Genomic DNA, 23,940 nt, shown 5'->3' on the forward strand with positions numbered 1-23,940 from the left:
CCTTTGTTTGGTTTTTGAACTGAAGAAACTGTAGCAACATTATTAGGTAAATTAACAATTGTAGCTCAACTATTTTTTCAAGAAAAGAAAGGCTTATTAAGAGTATTGAGAGCTGTGCAAGGTAGAATAATGCCCATCTGCCTTCCTCCTTCCCCCCACTTTCAAGATGTCCACATCCTAACCCCTGGAACCTGTGAATGTGCTGTGTTACCTGACAAAGGGGAATTAAGGTTGGAGATGGAATTAAGGTTGATAATTAGATGACTGAGATGCAGAGGTTATCCTAGATGACCTGGAAGGCTTCCCTGGTGACTCAGATGGTAAAGAATCTGCTTGCAATGCAGGAGACTCGGGTTTGATCCCAGGGTCAGGAAGATCCCCTGGAGAAGGGAATGGTAACCCACTCCAATATTCTTGCCTGAAGATTTCCATGGAGAAAGAAAAGATTTCCATGTCCATTTCCATGGACAGATTTCCATGGCAGGCTACAGTCCATCTGCAAAGAGTCAGATGTGATTGAGAGACTCACACACATAATGTAATCACATGGGTGCTCAAGGGTAGAAGAGGGAGGCGGTGGTGTAAGAGGAAGGGTCAGAATGACGCAGTATGAGACGGTCTCCACCAGTCCTTGCTGGCTTTTAAAGATGGGGAAAGAGGGCCATAAGCCAAAGAATAAGAGCAGCCTCCACAAGCTAGGAAAGGAAAGAAAGCGAGTTCTCCTTTGAGCCCCCAGAAAGGGATGCAGCTCTGCCAACTCCAATTTAGGCCATTGAGACCCATTCTGGACCTCTGATGTCCATAGCTGAAAGACAGTACATTTGTATTGTTTTAAGTCACTCAGTTTGTTACAATCTGTTCCAGTGGCTAACCAACCAGACCTGACAATTTTAAGCTGTTAAGAATCTGGAGAACTGTGGAGTCTATACTTGAAAGCGAAACAATGTTAAATGCAAGTATCCGGTAGATCTTAGAGAGCTGTCATTTTGTTCTCTGAGAATCTAGAGAGGAGGTAGCAAACTGAAGAACTGTCAGTCTAGTGAGGTGGTATAAATGAGTGAGACCAGCCTGGTGGAAAAGGGAAGGGAGAGGAGTGTGGCTAACCAGAGAGTTCATGGCCAGGCTTGGGGGGCGAGGAGGGGCAGTGGCTGCTTATTTCCAGGTGATCTGTTGCTGTGAGGAAACGTGAGCAGTGTTGCCAGATCTTCCAAGTTCTTTCAAAGCAGCACCAAAGTTTGAAATTTTAGTGTAAATTATTCTAATATTTAACTCAAGACTGTTTAAATCAAAACCAACAAATAACCAACCAACCAGATCCCTTTTAAAGTGTAAAAGGTGATACAGGGAAGTTAATAATTGAGCTAGTCAAGAATCAGCATCAGGCTTGATTGCAGAAGCCAGGGGTTCTTTTTCCTTCTCCTTCCTAATAAAGTAAAAGGAGGAGGTTAATAATGGTGGAGAGATAAAAGGAGTGATGGAAAAAATAATATTTACCAAGTGCAAAATACCTACTAGACATTGAAGAAGGGATTTAAAGCACATAATCCTCTAATTCTCATAACAATTTTGTGAGGTAAGCAATGCTCTCACTTCCGCGTAAGAAACCTGAGTCCAAAAGAGGTCAAATAGCTTGCACTTGGCCATATAGATAGTAAGTGGCAAAGAGAACTCAACACGTTTTTCCAGGGATTCAGGGTTTTGGAGAGAAGGTAAACCAGGGCTTCCTGTGAAGCTGAAGAGAAGGCTGAACTGGTAAGAACTGTAAGGGAATAACAGATGCTCACACAGTAGGAACTCCCCTTTACTAGGCAGTAAGATCGTGTGGGGAGCTCACAGGTAGGTTTGTAATGAAGCATGTGTCTGGCTGGATTACTTCGGGAGAGAAGAGGCTGGCCTCCAGAGTGACATACCTAGGTGACTGAGTCTTGATGTGGGAATGTTTGGAGGACAGTGACAAAGACCAACAAGCAGGATGGCTTTGAGTGGAATGTGTGTACACCCGCTAGGTGCTCACGGCAGCATCCTTCGTAAGTTTAACCAGAGAGGAGTTGAGTGACTGAGACTGACCATTGGCTGAGGAAAAGCTCAAATGTTAAGAAATCTGCATGGGGGCTTCCCTGGTGGCTCAGTGGTAAAGAATCCACTCATGCAGGAGACATGGGTTCAATTCCTGATCCAGAAAGATCCCACATGCCTAGGGCTAACTAAGCCCATCCATCACGGCTGCCGGGCCTGTGTTCTAGAGCCTGGGAGCTGCAGTGATTGAGCCCACGTACTGCAACTGAAGCCTGCGAGCCCAGAGCCCGTGCTCTGCAACAAGGGAAGTCACAGCAGTAAGCTCATGCACGGCAGCCAGAGAGTGGCCCCTGTTCACTGCAACTAGAGAAGGGCCTGCATTGCAGTGGAGACCCAGCACAGTCAAAAGCAAACAAGCAAACAAGGAAATCTGGGTAGTTCAACCTCATCAGTCTCTAGGAAATTTACGTTAAATCCACAGTACCACATTGTCGCTATACCACTACATCCATCAGACTGGCTAAAATGGAAATGACGGACAGCTTCCCAGGTGGCGCTGGTGGTAAAGAACCCGCCTGCCAATGCAGAAGACATAAGAGATGCGGGTTCGATCCCTGAGTGGGGAAGATCCCCCAGAGAAGGGCATGGCTCCCCACTCCAGTATTCTTGCCTGGAGAATCCCATGGACAGAGGAACCTGGTGGGCTACAGTCCACAGGATTGCAAAGAGTCAGACACAACTGAAATGACTTAGCATGCACCACTGAGAATGAGAGGGAATAGAAACACTGCTGGTAGGAGTATAAATTGGTAGATTCACTTTGGGAAGCTTTTCAGTATCTGTGAAAGAGCATATATAATAACCCAGAGTCCAAGATTTCAATTCCTAGGTGCATATCTAGCAAAAATCTACACATTAGACCACCAAAAGATATGTGCAAGAATGCTCATAGTAATATTATTTGTAATAGCAAAAAAAGAAAACAGCTCACTAATTTGTGGTATAGTCAAAACGTAACTTACCATACAGCAATAAAGAGGAATAGAGACAGTCACACACAATATGGATGAATCTCAGAAACACAGTGTTGAGAAAAGAAGCCAACCCAAAGCGTGTATGCTGTATGATTTTGTTCATATGAAGCTTAGAAACAGACCTTTGGCCTCAGAATTCAGGATCCTGATTAACTTTAAGGGGAAATGATAACTGAGATGCAACATAAGAGGGGGCTTCTAGGAAGCTGCAGTGTTCTAATTTTAAAAATTTTGTGAAAATCCATTGTCCTTCTCTGTGCTTACATTTTATGTCAATACAGAAAAAAAAAAAGTACATGTGGCCTGGATGGCTGGAATCATGACAGGGCAGTACTGAAATTGTTGACAAGTGCATACATCAGAAAAGATCGAATTATTGAATGTGTCCTCAGTTATATTGGATGCGGGGGACTGGGAGAAATTAGGGACATGATGGCTGTGATGGAAGAGGAAGAATTACTACCTTTCTAGGTAATGGATGTAGAGAGCATCTTGATATGATGAATCTGCTGTGTAGCTGTTATGGGATTGAAGATAGAATATTGCATCATCTGTGACAATGTCTTGTCCTGTTTCATGAGTCAGGCCATTTTCATAGTGCAACGTGGGGAGGAGTCAGTAGTTTAATTCAAAGTGGATATAGTGGAGACCCTGACAGCTCATATTCTGGCCTTAGCTCATTTCTGCTTGTTAACTAGGCACTAGACCTCTGTATAGGGAAACTGATAGCTGCATTACCATGTTAAGCAAATTATAGGTGATGTAAAAGCTTTTGCTCTAGTTGTGAGCTTGAACCTGGCTTTTTCTGGTCTGTGGTCTCCTAGCAAGAGAAATATAACAGTTAAGTTCCCCATGTGGCTTTAAAAGGGAGACAATTCTTTCTTATGTATATGCTGAAAGTATCTTTTTTCTTTTCCTCAGAAAACTAGGTTTAAGATCTTTATCTTAGTAATATCTATTTGCTATTTATGTATTTTGGTTAAAATAGAAAGACCATTTGTCTCTTGAATCAAAGGTTTAAAAATTTTTCTTAATGGATTATATTTATTTCTAAGATTGCTTTCCAGTTATCATGGGTAACCAACTCTAAGGCAGAGGATGAGGAAATTAAGGGCAGTGTTGCATTTTCTTTCCTTATATTGCTTCTTACTTTTGGGGGTTGATTTGTGTTCTATTTTCCTTATATTTTATCTCTAATGCTTGATGAAGATAATTTCTGAATAAGTTTCACTTACATTTTCTTCCTCAGCTGCAGATTCTGTTGAATGCAATCTGCGACATATATTAGGACACCTGTGAAGTGAAGTGAAAGTCACTCAGTCATGTTTGACTCTTTGCAACCCCATGGACTATACAGTCCATGAATTCTCCAGGCCAGAATACTAGAGTGCGTAGCCTTTCCCTTCTCCAGGGGATCTTCCCAACCCAGGGATCGAACCCAGGTGTCTCTCATTGCAGGTGGATTCTTTACCAACTGAGCTGTCAGGGAAGCCCTGGACATCTGTGATGGAATACAAATAATCCATTACATAGCACATACCTAAAGGGACCTTCCCTCCTGTCTCAGTGGTAAAAAACCTGCCTGCCAATGCAGGAGACATGGGTTCGATTCCTGGGTTGGGAAGATTCCTTGGAGAAGGAAATGGCAACCCACTCCAGTATTCTTGCATGGGAAATCCCATGAAAGAAGATCCTGGCAGGCTACAGTCTATGGGGTTGCAGAAGAGTTGGATGTGACTTAGTGACTAAACAACAACAAAGGGACCTTTAATTGATCATGAAAACTGAGATCTTTTGAGAATAAAAAGATGAGCTATTAATCATTATGCTGAACAACAGATGTGACGCAGTGCTGTCTTGCATAAACGGGGATGTACGGTTGCCCTACCCAGAGCCCTTCTGGCAGGAATAAGCCTTGTGAAGTCTCCATTCTGTTAGGGATGCTGCTTACCTGGCCCCCCTACTCTTGGCGGGGTGACTCACAGATATTAACTCAGTTCTCTCCAGTGATACAATACTGGATACGTACAAATACTACATGGCAGGTTTTGGATATTACCTCCTAATTGCTCCCAGTTGAAATCCTGGCAGAATCCTGTAACTGAATATCACCAACAGAATGGCCTCTATTCATGTCTGACCTGACTTTTCCTCCTTATTTTCTTGACTTTCGTTTTTCAGGGTCTCATGACTTTGAGCAGACAATTCTCAGCCTTGTTAAACATAGGATTTTTTTTTTCAGTGATGAGGTTAGGAAGTCAGTATGGCATGCAGTGTGTTGGCTACTCATTACTTCTCACTGGGCCCAGCTTCACTGCGATGGGCTCCCATGCAGGTCTCACTTTCTTCCTCCTTGGTCCTTGAATCAGCTGACTCACTCTTCTGTCTGTGCACTCTATTCTCAGCAGTGGGATTTATTAGGAATCTGAGGGCTTAATTACACTCCATCCTTTCTATCTGTCCTAGACCAATAGAGAAATAAAGACATAGAAGTCAGGGAATGATTTTTTTTTTTTTTTTAGTTTTTCACTTATTTATGTTAGTGAATTAAAATTACACTGTTATAAAGTGGAAGTGAAAAGTGAAGTGAAAGTGTTAGTCACATAGTCTTGTCAGACTTTTTGCGATCCCGTGGACTGTAGCCCACCAGGCTCCTCTGTCCATGGAATACTGGAGTGGGTTACCACGCCCTTCTCCAGGGGATCTTCCTGACCCAAGTATCGAATATGCATCTTCTGCACTGCAGGCAGATTCTTACCAACTGAACCACGAGGAATAGCAATGTCTGTGCAAAGGGATTTAATGCATCCTAGTATGCACAATTGTCATTAAAAAGTCAGGATGTAAGTCATAATGACTATAAACATAAAACATATTAGAACATTATATTAGAACATTATATTCTAATGTTCTATATTAGAACATTCTCCAGGGACTTCTCTGGTGGTCCAGTGTTTAAGAAAGACCTTGTGCTTTCATGGCAGGAAGTGCAGATTTGATCACTGGTCAGGAAATTAAAACCTCACATGCCATTGTGGCATGGCCAAGAGTACCAAACCAAACCAAATTAAAAAAAACAAGAAAACATCCTCTATAAGTAATCCATTGGACTGTTTCAGTTCACAGTTGTCATTTGAGAATCTGATAATCACTGCCCTTCATTTTATGATTCTTCAGAATCACCTGGACAGATATATAAATAGGAGAGGAAATTTCATTGTGTATAATTTCCCTTTGGTCTATCTTGTTAATACCCATTTACTTACTTCTATTGAGTTGGCCAAAAAGTCTGAGAGCTTTGAAGAGCTCATTTAAATATCATAAAGAATCTCTTCTTTAATACTGGCGCATCTTATGGAGCTGGGCCCAATGGGCTTCCCACCATTTTTCCTCACAGTGGACTTACTTTCTCTGTCACCAAGCAGCTAGTTCTACCCCTGTGTATTTAAATAAGGAGAACAGAAGAACATCTGTGATTTCAGGATGGTAGTTCATGGTGAAAGGGAGGGTGAAAAGTAGAGGGGAGGAGAGTTACAGACATCTCACATGCTAGTAAAGTAATGCTCAAAATTCTCCAAGCCAGGCTTCAGCAATACATGAACCATGAACTTCCTGATGTTCAAGCTGGTTTTAGAAAAGGCAGAGGAACTAGAGATCAAAGAGATCTCTGGTTGGAGAAGAGATCAAATTGCCAACATCTGCTGGATCATGGAAAAAGCAAGAGAGCTCCAGAAAAACATCTATTTCTGCTTTATTGACTATGACAAAGCTTTTGACTGTGTGGATCACAATAAACTGTGGAAAATTCTGAAAGGGATGGGCATACCAGACCACCTGACCTGTCTCTTGAGAAATCTGTATGCAGGTCAGGAAGCAACAGTTAGAACTGGACATGGAACAACAGACTGGTTCCAAATAGGAAAAGGAGTATGTCAAGGCTGTATATTGTCACCCTGCTTATTTAACTTCTATGCAGAGTACATCATGAGAAACACTGGACTGGAAGAAACACAAGCCGGAATCAAGATTGCCGGGAGAAATATCCATAACCTCAGATATGCAGATGACACCACCCTTATGGCAGAAAGTGAAGAGGAGCTAAAAAGCCTCTTGATGAAAATGAAGGAGGAGAGTGAAAAAGTTGGCTTAAAGCTTAACATTCAGAAAACGAAGATCATGGCATCTGGTCCCATCACTTCATGGGAAATAGATGGGGAAACAGTGGAAACAGTGTCAGACTTTATTTTTTGGGGCTCCAAAATCACTGCAGATGGTGACTGCAGCCATGAAATTAAAAGACGCTTATTCCTTGGAAGAAAAGTTATGACCAACCTAGACAGCATATTCAAAAGCAGAGACATTACTTTGCCGACTAAGGTCCATCTAGTCAAGGCTATGGTTTTTCCTGTGGTCATGTATGGATGTGAGAGTTGGACTGTGAAGAAAGCTGAGCATAAAAGAATTGATGCTTTTGAACTGTGGTGTTGGAGAAGACTCTTGAGAGTCCCTTGGACTGCAAAGAGATCCAACCAGTCCATTCTGAAGGAGATCAACCCTGGGATTTCTTTGGAAGGAATGATGCTAAAGCTGAAACTCCAGTACTTTGGTCACCCATGCGAAGAGTTGACTCATTGGAAAAGATGCTGGGAGGGATTGGGGGCAGGAGGAGAAGGGGACGACAGAGGATGAGATGGCTGGATGGCATCACTGACTCGATGGATCTGAGTCTGAGTGAACTCCGGGACATGGTGATGGATAGGGAGGCCTGGCGTGCTGCGATTCATGGGGTCGCAAAGAGTTGGACACCACTGAGCGACTGAACTGAACTGAGAAGGAGGAAGAAAGAGGCATGGAAAGAGGAGGAGGAGAGAAGAAGAAGACAGAGGGTGATGGAGAGGGTGGGATGGAGCAGTCCAAATATTGAGAAGGAGGGAGCGAGGGAAGGAGAGAGAAAGAGAGATTGAGAAAGAGGGGGGCCCAACAGGCAGACAGTCCTTTTCTCTACCCATAATGGAAAGTGGAGGAATGACAGAGCAAGGGAAGGATGCCTCCTCCCGAGTACCAGTAGGTAGCTGTGGGAATTCCTATTTTATGTATTAAAGTGAGATTTTGAGAAAAGGAAAAAAGGGACCCCCCCAACATGTCCTGCCACCCCCCTAGCAGCCAACATAGGTCATGATGTTCCCTGTGAAACTCCTCTAAGTACATCTCAAGATGGCAATGCCCAGAACCTTACTATTCAACCATCTCATGTACTGTGTCCTAGGGGCTACAGTGAGAACACCGGACAACTGCAATGCCTGTCCAACATTGTCGCATTTGAAGGACTATGAAGTCGCATCTTTGTCCCTGTAAATTGAAACAATACCAGCTCTCTTTAGGAGAAGGGTATAGCACTTTTATGTTAGATGAAGACAACTTTATTATTACTGTTGTTATTTTATGAAAGGGAAAATTGCATGACTACATTTTGAAATGTTTGCAAATATTTTGTCCTTGGGTAAAACCAGGGAAAGGGAGAAGATCAAAGATATTTCAGAGATGCAAAATGAATTTCTTTCTCCATAATGCTTCTTTCATTTCTACTATCTATAAGATCTGAAAAAGAACATTCAGTGATGACATACATTATTTAAAAGTATTTTCTCTGGAGAGGGCACGGCTTTTCTTAACCTCCTTTCAGGTCAGGGCAGCTATGTCAGGTCAAGTGGAAGCATGAAGTCACCTTGGGGCTGGAGGCTTAGCCCTGACGATTCCTCTAGGAGAGTTGAAGGGATACTTGACATTTGTTACTTCCACTGGACTGGGAAAATATCCCTTCTGTGTTAAGTGCTTATTCTTCGGATTCAAAAAGCACAGAAGACTGTACTGACAAACTTGATGAGCAAGGCCGTCAGGACTCCCACTGAAAGCTCAAGGTCTCAGCAGGCACGAGAAACACAAAATTGAACAGTGAGTTAGGACAGGGGAAATTGCAGGGAAGTAAGACTGGCACAACTTGTTGAAAGTCATGTTCCATTAAGGAGCAGGAAAAAAATACCTTGAATGGGCTACTTAAGATGAAAAAAAAAGAAATTGTATTTTCAATGTTTTCATTTAATTAAATTTCATTTAATTAAATTTCATTTAATTTAATTTCATTCTTATTGACACAAAATTCTTGTAAAAGCCCAAAATGAGCAGAAGACCTAAACAGGCATTTCTCCAAAGAAGACATAAGATGGCCAAAATTGCTAATTATTAGAGAAATGCAAATCAAGACTGTAAAGAAGTACCACCTCATACCAGGCAGAATGGCCATCATCAAAAAGTCTACAAACAATAAATGCTGGAGAGGATGTGGGGAAAAGGGAACCCTCATGCACTTCTGGTGGGAATGCAAATTAGTGCAGCCACTAAGAACAACAGTATGGAGGTTCCTTAAAAAACTAAAACTAGAGCTACCACGTGACCCTGCAGTCCTACTCCTGGCCATATATCTGGAGAAGGCAAAGACTCTAATTTGAAAAGATACATGCTCTCAAATGTTTAGCACTATGTACAATAGCCAAGACATAGAAGCAACCTTAAATGTTCATCAACAGATGAATTGATAAAGATGATGTGCTGTATGTGTATCTATATATATACATAGACACACACAATGGAATATTACTTAGCCACAAAAAGGAGTGAAATGACATTTGAAACAACATGGGGCACCTAGAGATTATCATACTAAGTGAAGTAAGTGAGAAAAAAAGACATATCATCTGGTATTATTTATTTGTGGAATCTGAAAAAATGATACAAATAAACTTATTTACAAGACAGAAATAGACTCATAAGACATAGAAAACAAATCTGTGGTACCAAAGGGGAAAGAAGGGGAGGTAAATTAGGAATTTGGGATTAACATAAACATACTACTATATATAAGATAGATAAAAGCAAGAACCTACTGTATAGCACAGGGAACTATATCTTATAATAACCATAGTGGGAAAGAATCGAATATACATATATACATACATATATAATATACATACATATATAATAGCTGAATCACCTTGCTGTACACCTGCAACATTGTAAATTTGACTATACTTCAAAAAATAGTAATATGAAAAAATTCTTGTAAATTATTTTTACCCCAATAAATAAATACTGGTTTTCTGAATAGACTGTGTATCTACCCATGTGGGAGACCTGTTCATCAGGACAGAATGATCTCGGAGATTAGGTAGAGTGGTTTGATCTTCACCTCTCTTGGCCTGGGGTAGTGTTCACTTATTTCCCTTTTTCAAAAGTTTTAAGATCTGTTTCATCTGAGAGATTAAAAGTCCAGCTTACCAGTGAAAGCACACACAGATCTTCATGTCCCTTTAATCTCTTGACTTGTCAGATGCAGCTCTCTGATTGAATTTCATTTGCATGTTGATTTCATTTGTGGTTTGTGTAAAGTTCACTTCCAGGGCTGTGGTGCTGCCTATATCTGGCAGATTAATCACCATACAATTGGGCTGGTGTGGGAGTTGAGTGCAGTGAAAAGGAAGTCATACTCTGCTTGCCAAGCCATTGATGCGTCAACCCACAGGAAGGGAAACTTTTTCCACAAAGGTGCCATGTGGGCTAGCAAATGGCCGTGATCACCCCAAGGTCTCCTGTTTTGGAGAGCAGGCAGAAATGGTCTGGTCTAGAGTTCCAGAAGTAGTCAGAGTCTTAGTCTCAACTATTTAAGTCTATTATTCAGTTTGGTTAGCCTGAGGAATTAAAAATTTTAATTTTGGGGAAGCCTTGGAACCTTGGTTATTTGGTACAAAACAGTGCTCGCTATAAAAATTTACTGTTCAGCAAGCTGCATAATTTGGGGCTTAATCGCATTCTGTCCACCCACTCATCCATCCATATACCCATCCAATCTGTCTCTTCATTACCAAAGAGGGTTTGCACTGGTCAGACAGGTGTTGTAAATGAATGGTTCAGGGAGGGATTACAACATAATAGGACATGGTAGAGTCTTAGCAAATCAAATATTTTTCCACCCATGGAGAGTGTCCATTACTCACCATCTGGGGATTGTTGTCTTACAGAAAAGCAAGTGTGTGTACCTGTAGAAGCTTCAGATCTTTTGACTTTTTTTTAAATGAGCTAAAAATAAAGTCATAAAATCTCCTGAGTTTTAAATATTGATGGCCAATTCAAATGTTTAAAAATAGTATGCTAACATTGCAAGACTTGTTGCTACATGTTAACGTGGGGAAAATAAGTTGGTCATATTAGGTGTTTGGTTGTCAGTTTGTGACTTCTGCCTCTAAGAGATGTATGTGTGTCCTTAGAAGGGTGTCCAGTATCATCCTGTAGTTGAAGGGGAAACTTCTCTACTTTTAGTGAATTTTGAAGTAGAGATATCATCTAATCATCCCTCTACATTTTGGAGGATAGGCATTTTTCATGATTGTGCTTGGTCATGTCCGACTCTGTGTGACCCCATGGACTGTGTGTAGCCTGCCAAACTCCTCTGTCCATGGGATTTCCCAGGCAAGGATACTGGAGCGTGTTGCTATTTCCTACTTTAGGGGATCTTCCCGACCGAGGGATAAAACCCATGTCTCCTGCATCTCCTGCACTGGCAGGTAGATTCTTTACCACTGTGCCACATGGGAAGTAGGCATTATTGGTGGCTATTAAAAAAAATAATTATTAGCCTACTGCTTCCTGATTAAAGCAAGTCTCTCAAGACTTTTCAATGAGGTCCTCTATGGGCTTACAAAGGAGTTTAGGATTGGCAGTAAAAAGAGAGGGATGGGAATAAAACTTTCCTGTGTTTTGGGAATAGACCTGATCTGTATATATTGGTTTCAAGAGTGGGGATTTTAAAGTAACTCAGTTTAATCTGCGTTTCTAAAAAGAAATACAAAACTTCTTGACAGAAATGCCAGCTGTTTTAATGTCTAAGCACCCATGGAGCTCTGCCAAGTTGAAAGCAAATTTAGGCAAATTTTAATCAAGATGGCATCTCACAGAACTGACATATGCATGGCTCATAAATTTCATCTTTTTTCTTAAGAAAAAAATGTGACATTTCACTTGATCCATGGCAGAAAATCTTTTAAGGTTTTATGAAAGACTATTAGGATCAGAATGAAACATGTTATAAAATTCAGTAATATTTAATAATATATTTAATGCTTTATATTTTATTATATATTTTAATACAAATTAAATTTAATATTTTACAGCAAGCTGATTATTTTTCTGGTGCCTTCTAAGGAAGTTTCACACAGGTCCGTGTAATGCTGGACCAGAGTTGGTAAGATCCCTGTGTCCCTAGCTTCCGGTTTTCCCCGCCTGACCATCCTCCACACAGCAGCTGACGTTTGTCTTCAGATTGATCCTGGCTTGAGTAACACATCACATTGGTAGAGTAAGAATTTAGGAAGTAGCTCAATAGGACATCCCAGTATGGTGGCTTTTCTGAAAAGGCAGGTGCATATTCCTCCTGAGTCTGTTGGTTGCTGACAAGTGAAAGCTTTGGAGCACTAATGGAAAGTGCGAACTCAGGAGTTTTCCCCCTGGACTTGGGGGATATCCCCATGCTTTCTTTGTAGAATTGGCAGATCTAGCATCATGTTTGAAAGTTGAAAGGTCTGACTGATTTTGTCAGATGGTTGGACTGATATTTGCATATCTACATTTAATGTCACTCTTCTATTAAAATCTTCCAATAACTTTTCACTGGATTTGAAACAAAATCCAGTGAACTCTGGATTTTACCTTGAACTCTGTGGCTCATCTTGAGCTGGCCCCTGCCTTCCCTTTCTCCCTTGTCTCCATCTAGTAAGGTCTTCTTTCTCTTCTTTGAATGGGCTAAGCTCTTTCTCACTCCAAGCTCCTTGTTGAACCTCCTGGTCCTTCTTTCTATATGTCTCTTTCTTCAACTCTTTGGCTTCTTTTCGCTTGGACTTTGACTCAAGCTTGACCTTCCTGGAGAAATTTTCTTTGGTAAGCCCAATTCTACCATCACTCTATCCTATAGCTCTATTTCATTTTCTTCACAGCATTTATTTGAACTGATATTATTGATTATTGTCTCTCCATTGACATGTGAGCCTTGTGAGAGTATGGCCTCCTCTACTGTACTTTATTGCTCTATTTTCAGAATCTATAGCAGCATCTAGTATGAAGTCAGGACTCAAAGGTACTTGTTAGATGAACTAGTTTGTTCCCATTCAGTGGCTATACCTGTGACTATTTCACTCTTGACTGGAATTTAATTTTATTATTTGTCAGGACTGGAGAAGAACAAGGACAGAAGACAGTGAGGAAATGGGAAAATATGGGAATGGTGAAATTAGCTACATGATTTGAGCAGTTAATCACTAGCATTGCCTTAAAACAATAAAGAAGTAAATGTATAATACTTTAAAGTCAGACCCTAATATTACCTTACAGTGAATGTCATTTTTTCAAATCATGCACATCAAAGCTTTATCTTCATAATTCTGACAAGAATAGAAGGCTGATGAGATTTTTTTTTTCAGGGAAAAAAATAAACATAGTGGGCTTTAAGTTTGCTTTGAGCCTGTCTGCATGGCTGATAAATGCTTTTCTGATAGTAGAAGGGGAAAGCATACACTTAAGATGATAAGTGACCAGAGATAAAGCCCATAGCTAGTGTCAGATTTTTAAAAGGAATCATCCTCCTACCATCCTGAGATTCTATGATGATCCATGTATTTGTTTATGAATGGTGATCAGGGACCAAGGGCAACAGACTTAATCTTTTAAAATCAAACAGAAGTAAAATAATATTTCTTATCTTTCCCCTGAGACATGTTGGACAGGAGATGTTCCAAGATGCTGATGAAATTTTAACTAACATGAATAGTCCATAGAGACTCAACTCTCGTCAGTCACCATCCTTGTTGTCACTATGTGGCAGAAAATATACAGTTCTGTTAAATGCTGCCTCTTGACAGAAAAATATGAAAGACGAAAGTACAACTGACAATTCTTAGATTGCCAAACAATGACTCATCTGACCCACCAGTCATCTTGTCAAGGCCTGAAAGAAAAGAAAGCAAAAAGGGTTTCTGTGGTTAAGAGATTTCTGACACCAGTCCATAGAAGCAGATCAAACACAAGGAAGGAGAGGCTCAGGACAATTTTTTCGTCTATTTCACATCTGTCGAGCTAAGCTCTAAATGTAACCTCATTTAGAACATGTATTGGTTTTCTTTGGGACATAAAATTGCCTTCTCTCCCTTTTATTCCCAGCGCTGATCACAGTCTGTTGCAGAGAGCAGAATTTTTAAAATTCTTGTGAAATTAATAAACTGATTAGAGTGAGGTTAATAACAAGGGAAGATTAGAAGATGGTCTGGGATGGAGGTGAGCAAAATTCAGAAACTGTGAGTTTGAGCTTTGATGTGATCATGTCTCATTGTTGTTTTGTGGAAACTAGCATCCTGGAATTGTATTCCCTTTATTAACTGGTCTGGAATAAGATGTGCTACCATAACAGTGTCAGGGGTTAAAGAACAAAGATTCATTTCTTATTCACACTGTGTGTCCGTTGTGGGTTGAGCAGGCACTCTGCCGATCATCCTCACTCAGGGATACAGGTTTCTGGAGTAGCCAGCATCTCAGATGTTGCCCGCTGCCATGCTCAGAGGGGTCAAGTGCTTCTGTGCAGAACCAGTCTACTCTAAGGGATTAAGCGCTTTTGTGCAGAACCAGCATGAGGCATCTCAACTCAAAAACTCACCGAATAGAAGTCATTGTGCCTGGCTCCACCTAACCACAAGAGGGACACAAAGTATAGTCACGAACAAAATAAAAGACATACATTTATTATTTGTCTCCTTGGTTTTGGCACAGACTGATTTATTCGAATAGAAAGGGTAGGCTGGTTATCAAAGAATGTCTCATTTTCTTATTCAGAATCACTACTTAAATTTTTTAACGAGTTTATTTGAGCAAAATTTGATTTGAATGGGGCAGTGCCAAACCAGAAGTGTTTAGGAATCTTGGCTCACAGGTGCCAGGATCTAGACTTAAACAGAGAAAATGCAGAAGCAAAAAAAAAGGAGACTATTTGATTATCTACAGCTTAAAGCACATTTGGGTGTTTGAGAGTGGTTATTGTTAGCCTCTTGATCAAAATTAGCATTGATTCATGTAATCATGTTGTTGGTCAATTGCTCAGTCATGTCTGACTCTTTATGACCCCATGGACTGCAGCGCGCCAGGCTTCCACATCCTACACCATCTTCTGGAGCTTGCTCAAACTCATGTCCATTGAGTCGGTGATGCCATCCAACCATCTGTCCCCCTTCTCCTCCCACCTTCCAACCTCTGTCGTTCCCTTCTCCTCCCGCCTTCAATCTTTCCCAGCATCAGAGTCTTTCCTAATGAGTCAGCTCTTCCCATCAGGTGGCCAAAGTACTGGAGTTTCAGCTTCAGCATCAGTCCTTCCAATGATTATTTAGGATTGATTTCCTTTAGGATTGACTCGTTTGATCTCCTTGTAGTCCAATCATGATTTCCCCCCTTAATGTATTTTATGTGACTGATTAATTTTCACAGACGTATCAGGTAACTGATTATCAATTTGTGATCAATGCATTAATTCTTAAATTCAGCCAACACTTATGGAGCACCTACTATGTGCTTGGAGCACCTACACTATGCTACATACTACATTGGATGGCTTTTCTGAATTATCACTCACTTTATTATCACTCACTCAGCTAACCCTAGAAATGGATACAGTTCAGTGCAGGTAGGGAAGGTTCTTGTGAGGCTTACCTACTTTGTAGAATTCTGGTGAGCATTCAAGATCATGTTTTCAAGGTCCCTAGTACTTCTAGTAGTGACGTTAATAATGATGTTACAACTTGACCTGGATTTTATAGTTCATTTCCTAAAGTAATTTTTATTCAACTGGTAATTCAATTAAATAGTGCTCACTTGACTATTAGTCATGGGGTCTGGACTGCCTCCCGAAATTCTCCATTCATTCTCCAACTGTGGCCCGTTGAATTGGAATGCTGAAATAGGATTCATTCCTGATGATAATAAGAGCACAAATGCCAACTGCATGTGCAGTAGCTCCTGGGAGAAGACTTGGTGACTCAGCACTGTCCCTATGCCATGACTCCTGTAGAGCCACGTACAGTGTTAGATACAGAGGGAGGCACTTAGAATGTAAGGGTTTATGTACCATGAAACTTAAATGTAGGCTATCCTCATGGCTCAGATAGTAAAGAATCTGCCTGCAATTCAGGAGACCCAGGTTCAATCACTGGGTCAGGAAGAGAGCCCCTGGAGAAGGGAATACTCCAGTATTCTTGCCTAGAGAATTCCATGGACAGAGGAGCCTGGTGGGCTACAGTCCACAGGGTTGCAAAGAGTCAGACATGACTGAGTGATTAACACAAGTTTAAATGTACCTTTTACTCTCTGGCCTTTGGTCACTGAGGTTGGTCCCTTAACTGTGTCCTCCTCCAGCCATGGAATTCTGTTCTTCTGATCACAATTCCCTGCATATTTTCCTCTTAGTACATAGCAGCTATGTACTTGGTGACAAGTTTGTTTTGAGCCATTGCATGTTGACAGGCAGATCTTCTGTGTGAAGGTTGTGGATTACTTCTTGAAAGGTTGTGGACCCTCCCTTCAGTTCAGTTCAGTTCAGTTCAGTTCAGTTGCTCAGTCGTGTCTGACTCTTTGTGACCCCATGAATCGCAGCATGCCAGGCCTCCCTGTCCATCACCAACTCCCGGAGTTCACTCAGACTCACATCCACTGAGTCAGTGATGCCATCCAGCCATCTCATCCTCGGTCGTCCCCTTCTCCTCCTGCCCCCAATCCCTCCCAGCATCAGAGTCTTTTCCAATGAGTCAACTCTTCGCATGAGGTGGCCAAAGTACTGGAGTTTCAGTTTTAGCATCTTTCCTTCCAAAGAAATCCCAGGGTTGATCTCCTTCAGAATGGACTGGTTGGATTTCCAAAAAGCAGCTACATTTCAGCTGAGTGTGAATATTCTCTCTGTGGTTTCCTCAGATTAACGATGTCAAATAAGGCTGACCAGGTGAGGTTTCTATCCACAATAAATCTGAATTTGGGGCTTTTGACGATTGTTTTACTGCTTTGTCTGAGACAAAAAGGAATAAGCGTACGTTGTTGGTATGTGGCTTCAAAAACCAAGTCTGCGTTGCCTGTTTTCATGTATCAGTCCCACCTGTTCCTTTATACAGTTCTCCCTCCAGCTCCCAAGTCACAGACAGAAACTACTGCTGGAGGAGACCTTCCTCGAGTGATAAGCCACATGCACTTTTGCCCCTACAAGGACATTCCATTTACCCACTGCCCTTCCAGTTAACAAAAGGTGTTTACAGAAGTGCAGAGGTTGAATATGTGGAAGAAGCATATCTTGTTTGGTAAGAACATAGTGTGACTAGGAACATGGGAGAAGTAATGTGCGCATGTGTACGTGTGCGCCTGTGTGTGTGTGCGCCTGTGTGCGTGTGTGCCTGTGTACGTGTGCGCCTGTGTGTGTGTGTGCCTGTGTGCGTGTGTGCCTGTGTGCGTGTGCGCCTGTGTGCGTGTGCGCATGTGTACGTGTGTGCATGCATTTGTGTTCAGATGGCTAGATGAGGGTGATTGTTTACCAAATGATTCTGTAATGTTGGCATATAGATAATGAGCCTAGGAATGGCTTTGGGAAATGTAAGCTGGCTTTTTATAAAGGCCAGCAGAGACTTTATTAGATGTGTTTAGAAGCCATTTGCCATATACTAAAAGAGTTGTCCACACCAAAAGGCCCCTAGGGAACAGGTAGTTTTCTGTTTTATTGCCCCAAGAATGAAACAGGGCTTCCCTGGTGGCTCAGCACTAAAGAATCCACGTGCAATGAAGGAGACTCAACTTCGATCCCTGGATCGGTAGGATTCCCCTGGAGAAGGAAATGGCACCCCACTCCAGTATTCTTGCCTGGAGAATCCCATGGACAGAGGAGCCTGGCAGGCTACAGCCATGGGTCATATGTTGGACACAACTTCTCCACTAAATCACTTCAAAGAATGGAATAGAAACAGTCACTTCCAGCCTTTTATTTGTTTTAGCCAAATCTCTGTGGTGGAAAATCAGCTACTACTTTCTTATAAGACCTACCTTTAGGAACTCATTTTTTTCCAACATGTTTTTAGTATAATATTCTGTTGAAGCTGCGTTCTCCAAAATCTTAGTATAGGAAAGTATTTTTCCTTACAAACCTTTTATAATTCGGACTTCCTTAATTGAAGATTGCATATGTCCTTATTTTAATACTTAGCATAGAAGCCACCTGAAGACAGAGGTGGCTGTCTTATCTTCGTCATCTTGCACTCCTCACATAGCGAGCACCCAGTTGATGTCTTTTGATTGATTGAATGACTGGAGACAGACCCAAGATTCCCAATAGAAAGAGAATAAAAGCCTATTTCTGTTTACTCTTCTGTAGTGGGGAGATGACCTAAACATCATATATGATACCATTATATACATTTTGTTTGCATGATTTGACTTTATCCATTTGTTGTTTACTTATATTTAGGACAAAGATATAGACAGTTCTTTCATGTAATATTATCATATTGAACTTGAATGAAACAGTATACTAAATAATGTGCAAAACTAACTCTACATTTAGCTACCAAGGGGCTTTGGCATTTTGCTTGGGTAAATTTGAAGATGGTCTGGAAGGTTCAGGCCCTGGAATGGCAGGTCTGTAGTCATCATGGTGATATGGGTTGGAGGAGATGGATGGCTATTATGTAAAATGTCTGTTGGATGCACTGTGCCAGCAGCAATGCTTGGTGCCACCAAGGAACCCTATCAGCATAAGATATTTTCTTGGCTCAGTATAGTATACCATAAGGTATCTGACATGGTTAGCCAAAACACGATCATTTATCATTGCCTCTGCCAGTTACCCAGGCTAACAGAATCAAAAGCCAAATGCGGTGATCAAAAAGACAGCTAGACAAGCAAAAGACAAAAGGGTGAGGAAAAAAGCCAGCCAGGAATATATGTTTTGCTTAATTATGTCTACTATTCTCTGGGAGTCAGCAGTGTAGAAGCCTCTTCTACCTGTGTGTATAGTCCATCTTCTCCATGGGTAGAGAACCAATCATTCCTGAATCCTCCCACTTATGTCCACATCAGTCACTGGGAAGCAGACAAAGGACCATCACAATATACAAGAGTGTTAAAGTATGTAGGTTCCATTGGCAGACTGCCTGAGTTCAGATCCCTTGTTCTACCTACTGGTCAAGAAATTACTAAAGCCTCAGTGCCCTAGTTTTTTTTGCCTTAAAAATTGTAGAAAGTAATAAAAATGTGGATTTATAGGGTTATTGTGAGGATTAGATAAGCTAATACATAGTTATCACTTGGCATACTGCTGTTGTTGATGATAGGGTCAGGAAATAGAGATGTGAAATGTATATGATTGGCACCTCAGCTCAGTACACAAGGCTGGATCAGGAACACAAGTTGAAAAATATATAGCGTTATTATTACTTATACCATTACTATCACTACTGATGTTTTTACCCAGGAGATCTAAAAATTATTTCTATATTCACCATGCATCCTACTTCACAAAACTGAGTATTCAAAGCTCTCAATTCCCAGTGTTTAAGTTTTTTAAATGTTCTCTTCTCATTTCAATTCTACTGAGAGGTGGCAATAGTCAAAAGACAGGAATCTGGTAAAAATTCCAAGTGAAAATCACATAAGATTTTACTCTTTGAAATGCAATTGCTTTGGCATAAAAAATAAGAATCAAGCTTTAGTCCCAGGATGATATCATTTTTTAATGAATTGAAATTGCAGCTAATAGAAAGCTGAATATATAAAGATTAGTGAATATGAAAAGAAATTGTGGCATGGATTATTCATTATAGGTGTTTAGAGAGCAACAGGGATTTTTTTTTAAACAAAGACAACTCAGAAAAATAAGTCAGGCCATTTAAAAATGAATTCACTGCACAGCTTGATTCTGCATTCATCAATATAATGAAGTTTAAAAGAATATTTAATAGCAGAGGTATGTGGGAAGAGCCTCACCAATATAAACTGTAGTCTGTGGAGCAGGCCCTGTGGGAAGTGAATTCTTGAGATCTTATCAAACCCATGGGACAGTTCCCCTGACTCCGATTTCAACTCTTTTCTTCTTGTATTGACTAAGCACACTTGTCTCTGGTGCCCCGTTCTTGCCCTTTCTGCCTGTTTTCCACTGGGACTGAAACTCTTTTCTTTCCTTTATTTCTACCTCTAATCGCTGTAATTTCTTTATCAAATTCACTTTTCCTCCTGACCTATAGCAACATGACCGGTGGATTTCTGACATGGGTGCTTGTAGCTGTGTTGATGGATGAGAGTGGTCAGTTCTGTAGCTTCAAGCTAATTGAATAGTACGTAATAGAGCTCACGGAGGTACCACTAGCATGGCTGGAATCAGACACCAACATACCAGTTTCCTTGTTTCTCATCTTTTCAAGCCATGGAGTCCCTGGTAATGTATACTTCTAATCAAGCATGTCTAGTGAATGCAAAATCAAATAAATTTAGCATGAGCTATCAACAATGTCAACATCATTTATAACTGTTACTTATCAGTATTCATTCTTCTCTTCAACAATATTCCTATAGTAAGTGATGGGAGAGTAAAGATTAGCTTCCCAGGTGGCAGAGATTAAAACAGGCAGGGGTTGGGGGAAGACTGAAATTTCTCAAAAGGAAGGTAGAAGTTAGAAGAAGATAGAGGCCATTGCAAATGGCTTCAAGAGGATTTTTCTAGTCATAGATAGATATTGGAATATCCAGAGTCAACTAAAATGTTTAGGAAAGATATTATTCAAGAATGCACAAATATCACTATTTGGGTTTCTCAAAATTTATAAAATATATAAAAACAAAAACTGCAGCTAAAGGCAGTCCATTTAAATATATAGGTATAAGGAAAATAGCAAGTGCAGAAAAGCACCGATAATCTTTGCTAGGTTAAGGCTAAAAGTTCATCTTGATAACAAAATATTCACGGCAATTACTTGGCCTGTTCGAGAAGCAGAGCCAGAGAGAACCCAGTAATTCCTCTGTCTTATTGGTGAGAACACTGTTAATATTAATGGGAATGCAGTGGTCAAGTTCTTGGGGATTGATAATAGGGCAACTCTAGATCTTTGAGACATGTGGCTCTCAGGTCTGCTGACAAGTTAATTATGGTGCCCCGGGGGTTTCTCCACTTCTTGGGGACATTCCCAGAAACCCTCCTGAGGCCTCTCAGTACTGACAAGTTGGGGAAATGAGATAGGAAGACAGACTTTGTTTTTGAATTCCTCTGAGTTGAGAATCAGGCTAGAGGTAGGGATAAATGGAAGGGGAAGTAGTGGAGTAGAAGGTGTCTCTTGGTCTGGGATAATTCACGGTCTCTGCACTGGTTCCAGCTGCTGAGGAGCCAACATGAATTCCGAGGAGTCTGGGTACTGCACTAACGCTCTTTTGGCTTCTAGGGGCATATGGTCCTCTGCCCGGAGGCTCTGGGGGGATTGATTATCACCGTCTAGCTAGTCCAGCTGTGCAGCCAGACATCCTTTCTGGTAGCGTAAGGATTTGCCCACAAATACCATAGAGTCTAATGTGCAATGAGTTACATTTGACAGGTGCAGGGAAGCCCAGGAGCCTTCCTTAGATTTGTCTCCTGACTATAGTCCCTTGGGCTTATTTTAATTTTTTTACAGTATTTTCAAACTACAGTTACAGCATTGTAATTCGTTGCCTGTGTGTTCTTCAGTTGTGGTAAAAATAAAACCAGAAATAAATAATAACATAGCAATTGCTTCCAGGAAATATATGAATTATGCTTATTATATCTTATGGCATTTCCCTAATTGGATTCTGTGTTAATAAGAGTTGGCTGTGGGAACAGCAATCAAATGTACAGCCCTTATCACTGACACCGCCTTTTCTGCATGATTTACTGCAAAAATGGTTACATAGGAAAGTGGATTCTGCCCAATGGGCAGCCTTATCAGTGGTCAAACTGTTGTTTTCCCCAGTGATTGTAAGAGGATGGATTTAGTACCAGGAATATTTATTTCAGTGTCCAACAGAAAGAAATGAATGTCTCAGACCATTCCTTTAAAGATATCTTAGCAACGGTCTAGAAACCAACTCACAGTATTTAATCGAGTGCCTTGGTGTTTTCTGTGATACACTTTGATCCCGGCATGAACTTCTGTTCCCTTTGCAGTCCTTCTGGGTTTGCTCTTTTGGAAGAAAAGTGGTGAATGCTACTAAATAGTGTTTCTTAAACAGTCAAGTGGGGTTGCCGATTCAGGCAAACCTACTTTACCCCATTTTCCTTGTAGACTATTTACATCAAAAGCAATTATAACTAAATTTTAGGATTGGTTTGGAACGTTTTTTATATATCAGTTACCTCATTCATGGGTGTCTGTACTATATTCTCTTATTAGATGTTAAGATTCTTAGGAAAGTGTGTATCTTTTTACAGCACATTGCAGAACACTTCCCATGATCATCCTTCTCATGCATAAGCATTCATGCAGTGACTGTTTATCTACGGTGTGGTAAATGGGGGTATACAAAGTGAGATAGTTTAGATACTATGTTGATGAAAATTGAAGCTGCTAAAAATCCAAGACCTTGGCCAGACTTTCCCAGCAAATGCTGTTGACTGCCTGGGCTATGTATAGTATTGTGTGTGAATCAGGTATTTGATATATACTTAGTAATATGATACGTTAAGAGTAAATTTATTCTATGGTAGAAATGGTGGAGTCTCTCAGCATCTGTTCCAAGCCCTTATTAGTGTATCCTTTCAACTGGCAGAAGGTAGAAAGTTACAAAGCAGTTTCTCAGAATTTCTTGGATATAAAGTGAACTCCGGGAGATGGTGATGAACAGGGAGGCCTGGTGTGCTGCGATTCATGGGGTCGCAAAGAGTTGGACACGACTGAGTGACTGAACTGAACTGAACTGAAGGTGGTGAGTGGCCATGGAGATGTTTTGCTTTGCTGTCAGCATTGGCACAAGTCCCAGGGCCCAGTCGCTAGCTGCATGAGTATGAAGAGGCAGAGTGTGGGGTATCAGTTGTGCTGGTGAAGGACATAGTAGGTAGTATATGAGGTGGATGCAGACAGCAGCAGCAGCTGAGCCAGCAGCTTCCTGGTCAGGTGGCTCCTGGATCCTCCTGATTTCATGCCTTCCTGTTAATGTTAGCTTCCTAATTGTGGTGTGGTCCTGTGGTTATGGAACCGGCAACATCCCAAGGTGGTAGCCAGCTAATCACAGAAGAGGCAGTTGTTCTTCTGATGGCCCAGCTCTGTAGTGTGGCTTGGGAATTATTTCTGAAGGCTCAGCTGAGATATATTTCTTCCGCCTTCCTCAGTGATGTTATAAGTCACTTAATTATCTGTCAATTAAAATAGCTGGGGAGATTCTGTTCTCTTGAAATTTACCATGGCCTATTGGACCATCTCTTATCTCTAAAAATTTCCAGAGTTAATTCACTAGCCATTATGTTATTTCATGTAAAATTATGGAAGAACCACTAGAAACAGTCCCAGACATAATTATAATTGGGTCTTTTCAAACCTGCTGCAGAATGTTTACACATACCTCATATTTTTCCTGTCATTGATGAGTCACACCGGTATTATCCCCAGGGCCATTAACTTGACTTATAAAATATGTCCCTTGAACTGTACATTGAAGCCCAACAAAATCAAGTTGTTTGAGCTAGAAAAGCAAGAGCAGGCAAAAGTACAGAATCTCCACAGGAAATGTTTTGCCTCCAGGGTCCTGTCATTCAAACCAGAGATTGAAAATACCAATATTC

The 23,940-nt window shown here is 40.9% G+C and overlaps 1 protein-coding gene across 3 annotated transcripts in view; it reads left to right on the forward strand.

Moving 5' to 3' along the window:
* PDE4D (phosphodiesterase 4D) overlaps positions 1-23,940 on the forward strand; it is a 1,582,769-nt gene that overhangs the window by 111,154 nt on the left and 1,447,675 nt on the right. For 2 of the 3 annotated variants that reach the window (XM_042233629.1, XM_042233630.2), the window contains exon 2: positions 12,272-12,342. The exons of the other annotated variant lie outside the window; for it this stretch is intronic. The gene's annotated coding sequence lies outside the window, so the exon portion shown is untranslated. The remainder of the gene's footprint in view (positions 1-12,271; positions 12,343-23,940) is intronic. 3 annotated transcript variants of the gene reach the window in all.

Source organism: Ovis aries, chromosome 16, assembly GCF_016772045.2.
Source record: "Ovis aries strain OAR_USU_Benz2616 breed Rambouillet chromosome 16, ARS-UI_Ramb_v3.0, whole genome shotgun sequence".
NCBI classification, from domain to species: domain Eukaryota; kingdom Metazoa; phylum Chordata; class Mammalia; order Artiodactyla; family Bovidae; genus Ovis; species Ovis aries.